At 53.7% G+C, this 5000-nt stretch overlaps 1 non-coding gene across 1 annotated transcript in view; it reads left to right on the plus strand.

The window, feature by feature from the left end:
* Positions 1-3787: 3787 nt before the first annotated feature.
* LOC124772864 overlaps positions 3788-5000 on the plus strand; it is a 1909-nt gene continuing 696 nt past the window's right edge. The window contains exon 1 of the ribosomal RNA XR_007014321.1: positions 3788-5000. This exon is cut by the window's right edge and continues 696 nt beyond it. This is a non-coding gene — a ribosomal RNA (small subunit ribosomal RNA).

Here is a 5000-nt window from a genome sequence, read left to right on the forward strand (position 1 = left end):
AGCCGTGGACCGGCAATGACTCTACCCGCACCCGTTCGTGGACCACCCCAACCGCCAAACTCGCACCTCCAGCGGATGAACGGCGGACGTTTCCCGCACTCGTAAAGTGCAATCCACCCCTATAACTTGCGTTTCATGAAGAGTTATTTCCAATATGCGACATTCCCGCTGTCCGTATACATGAGCCGCGACCTGTACCACTTACGAGCGAGAGACGCGATCGCGTTGCTCACTGTACGGCGTCCGATACCGAGCCATCAGCATGTCGGTCCCCATGCGCGTTGCACTCGCACTCGCACTCGCACTCGCAGTCGCAAAAACGTGGCGCAAATATATTACGCGGAAGAGTTATAACAGACCGAGCCCCACTGCATGGGGGGAGTCTTTGTCACTAATGTACACAGATGGAACATTTTGGACTGGAACCAGATTACCCGTACACACGGCGCTGATTAGTAATCAATGCAGAGCCATCAAACTACAGAAAATATATACAACTGTCCGTATACATGCTGAAAGAGTCTGCCCACAATGGGAACCACACGTCAGCCAGACACTCTGATCACGCACCACTCTCTGCTTCTAACAGGCGCACATACAATACGTAAGCACCAGCATGGAACAACATCCAGTGCATCCTCTCCGCCACATTACACAATTCACACTATCACAACCAGACCAGGAGGTCCATGCGGAAAATAGAATATCCCACCCTTTCGACATCCACCATTGCGCAGATAAGGCACCAACACCCACACATGTCCTATACAACGGTGCACCCAACATCACAATAGTACCTCCTGTCACAGCGCACAAACAATGACATGACTCAAAGACACAGGTGTGACACAAGCATAGAATTGGAGCGCCGCCTCTAATAAGCCAAAGGTGCATCCTGACGTGACAAATCTGATCATGTCACAAGCATTCACTTACTATAATCACTATCAACGAACCTGCCGCCCCCGCCCCCCCCCCCCCTACACCTTTCCTTACAACAACGTGTAACCGAACCTAACCTATGTTGTACCTTAACCTAACCTATGTTGTACCTTAACCTAACCTATGTTGTACCTTAACCTAACCTATGTTGTACCTTAACCTAACCTATGTTGTACCTTAACCTAACCTATGTTGTACCTTAACCTAACCTATGTTGTACCTTAACCTAACCTATGTTGTACCTTAACCTAACCTATGTTGTACCTTAACCTAACCTATGTTGTACCTTAACCTAACCTATGTTGTACCTTAACCTAACCTATGTTGTACCTTAACCTAACCTATGTTGTACCTTAACCTAACCTATGTTGTACCTTAACCTAACCCATGTTGTACCTTAACCTAACCCATGTTGTACCTTAACCTAACCCATGTTGTACCTTAACCTAACCCATGTTGTACCTTAACCTAACCCATGTTGTGCCTTAACCTAACCCATGTTGTGCCTTAACCTAACCCATGTTGTGCCTTAACCTAACCCATGTTGTGCCTTAACCTAACCCATGTTGTGCCTTAACCTAACCCATGTTGTGCCTTAACCTAACCCATGTTGTGCCTTAACCTAACCCATGTTGTGCCTTAACCTAACCCATGTTGTGCCTTAACCTAACCCACGTTGTGCCTTAACCTAACCCACGTTGTGCCTTAACCTAACCCACGTTGTGCCTTAACCTAACCCACGTTGTGCCTTAACCTAACCCACGTTGTGCCTTAACCTAACCCACGTTGTGCCTTAACGTAACCCACGTTGTGCCTTAACGTAACCCACGTTGTCCGCTAACGTAACCCACGTTGTCCGCTAACGTAACCCACGTTGTCCGCTAACGTAACCCACGTTGTCCGCTAACGTAACCCACGTTGTCCGCTAACGTAACCCACGTTGTCCGCTAACGTAACCCACGTTGTCCGCTAACGTAACCCACGTTGTCCGCTAACGTAACCCACGTTGTCCGCTAACGTAACCCACGTTGTCGCCTAAACCTGCTCTGTAATTGTTATACGACTCGTTCAATTAGTGTAGTGTTGCCCACCCGCAACCCTCGCAATATAGTTCGCTACTCGCACTGCCCGCTCCCCTGTGTATCGCTTCATGTTAAACACCTTGCAAGTCTTGCTGACTTTCCACATGCTCCTGCTGTACACTGTAATGTGGATGGCAGCAGGACGTACATGCCGCGCCCCCCCCCCCCCCCCACACCTCCCCACGTCCCCACCTTGCCCCCTGCCTTCGCAAGCTGGTTGGTGAGAAGTTTGCATGTTCAATGCCCTTCGCATGCGACGTACTCAGGCTACGTTGTGGTGCGGCCTGTGTCAACTGTCCGCTGATGTCGTACGCGTAAACCACAATCTGTACTGCACATTCGTCCTTATGTACTGAATGATACATCGTGGCACATGTGTGACCGTACAACGACTGCGCCCAAAAACGGCGGACCATACAGTGCAAATATTGTGCACGCAGCTACGTGTCGTCTCCCTATGACAGCTGGATTGCAGTGTGGTACGCCATAGAGACGTGTGGGAGGAACGGACGCCGTGGATGGCGATCAGCATGAGCTGTCTGTTGATGTATTCGGACCTAGTCGTCTCTCCTCACACACCGTGATAGCATGGTGCACCGCGTTCCATATCTGCGACATGCTACAGAGGCCGGTTGACAGTCGTTCGAGCAATGGACATCGCATACGTACGGGGGCCACCTTCCACGTATTGTCTAGGCGTGCACATTTTGTTGCGTGTATGTGGGCAGACGTAGTGTGGTGTGACACCTGACACAGGCATGCAATAATCGTGGAAGTTGCAAATGGCGATGGACGCATACGTTTTCTGGTGAAGTTACGCAAATGAACAAATGGTAACCCGTTGTGGTGCGGTTGTTCTCGCTAGGGGTGAATCGGTGATGGCGACGGTAGGTTGAGGTACTAACCGGTTGTTCCAGCGATACCCACCATGCCGACGAAACTGAACGGCATCTGGGTGTGAAGCGATACGCGGCGGTGGCTGGGTGGGACCGTCCCCGGCCGGTGAGGGGGCGCCTCCCGGCGTGCTGGCCGCGCGGTGCGTGGGCGCACGCGCTACAGCCGGCTGGTGGGGGCGGCCAGTGGCAGGCGCGCCGGCCGACGGACGCGGCAGGCGTCGCAGCTGCGCGCCGGCGCACCCTGCGCGCGGCGCCGTGCGGCCAAAGTAGGTCCTCGCGGGCCCGGTGCGAAGCGCGGTGGACATCTTCAGTGTGCTGGTCCGATTGAGGACTGTGTGCGTTGAGGATGCGCCGCCGCCCGGCGCTCGGCGCCGCGACGCCGTCTGCTGCTCGGTCGCCCCAGCGGTTCTCGCTGGTGGTTTGTATCGCAGCTGTGCGGATGTGTTGGCGCGTGCGCTGTGCTGGGAGAGTTCGCTTCGGCACCCAAGTGGGGCTTTTGTCCTTCTGTGGCGCTGGCGTTGGAGCTGCCGGTCACCGTAGGTGGCGCGTGTTGTCTCCCGCCGGCAATGCCACGACAGCACGCTCCCGGGCCTCTGTCGGCAGCGGCAAGCTCAGTTGGGAGCACGGGTGGTCGCACCGAAAGCGTCTACTCGCCTAACTCCGGGCGATTGCGCCTCTCTCGAACCCGACCAAGTACTTGGGACGGCGCTGCGCGCCGCCGGGACCTGAGAGGGTTTCGAGGTGTATTGTGCAGGGGAGCTCAGCCTCCTCCTGTTTGCAGAATGATTGAGCGGACGCTTGCGTGTTCGCGCGGGCCCCCGGGACACACTCCCGGGCGGCCGGCTGCTCAGCTCTAGTTGACGCAGCTCCCTGGTTGATCCTGCCAGTAGTCATATGCTTGTCTCAAAGATTAAGCCATGCATGTCTCAGTACAAGCCGCATTAAGGTGAAACCGCGAATGGCTCATTAAATCAGTTATGGTTCCTTAGATCGTACCCACGTTACTTGGATAACTGTGGTAATTCTAGAGCTAATACATGCAAACAGAGTCCCGACCAGAGATGGAAGGGACGCTTTTATTAGATCAAAACCAATCGGTCGGCTCGTCCGGTCCGTTTGCCTTGGTGACTCTGAATAACTTTGGGCTGATCGCACGGTCCTCGTACCGGCGACGCATCTTTCAAATGTCTGCCTTATCAACTGTCGATGGTAGGTTCTGCGCCTACCATGGTTGTAACGGGTAACGGGGAATCAGGGTTCGATTCCGGAGAGGGAGCCTGAGAAACGGCTACCACATCCAAGGAAGGCAGCAGGCGCGCAAATTACCCACTCCCGGCACGGGGAGGTAGTGACGAAAAATAACGATACGGGACTCATCCGAGGCCCCGTAATCGGAATGAGTACACTTTAAATCCTTTAACGAGTATCTATTGGAGGGCAAGTCTGGTGCCAGCAGCCGCGGTAATTCCAGCTCCAATAGCGTATATTAAAGTTGTTGCGGTTAAAAAGCTCGTAGTTGGATTTGTGTCCCACGCTGTTGGTTCACCGCCCGTCGGTGTTTAACTGGCATGTATCGTGGGACGTCCTGCCGGTGGGGCGAGCCGAAGGCGTGCGACCGCCTCGTGCGTGCTCGTGCGTCCCGAGGCGGACCCCGTTGAAATCCTACCAGGGTGCTCTTTATTGAGTGTCTCGGTGGGCCGGCACGTTTACTTTGAACAAATTAGAGTGCTTAAAGCAGGCAAGCCCGCCTGAATACTGTGTGCATGGAATAATGGAATAGGACCTCGGTTCTATTTTGTTGGTTTTCGGAACCCGAGGTAATGATTAATAGGGACAGGCGGGGGCATTCGTATTGCGACGTTAGAGGTGAAATTCTTGGATCGTCGCAAGACGAACAGAAGCGAAAGCATTTGCCAAGTATGTTTTCATTAATCAAGAACGAAAGTTAGAGGTTCGAAGGCGATCAGATACCGCCCTAGTTCTAACCATAAACGATGCCAGCCAGCGATCCGCCGCAGTTCCTCCGATGACTCGGCGGGCAGCCTCCGGGAAACCAAAGCTTTTGGGTTCCGGGGGAAGT

The sequence above is a fragment of the Schistocerca piceifrons genome, unplaced genomic scaffold (assembly GCF_021461385.2).
Source record: "Schistocerca piceifrons isolate TAMUIC-IGC-003096 unplaced genomic scaffold, iqSchPice1.1 HiC_scaffold_943, whole genome shotgun sequence".
Classification (NCBI taxonomy): Eukaryota; Metazoa; Arthropoda; class Insecta; order Orthoptera; family Acrididae; genus Schistocerca; species Schistocerca piceifrons.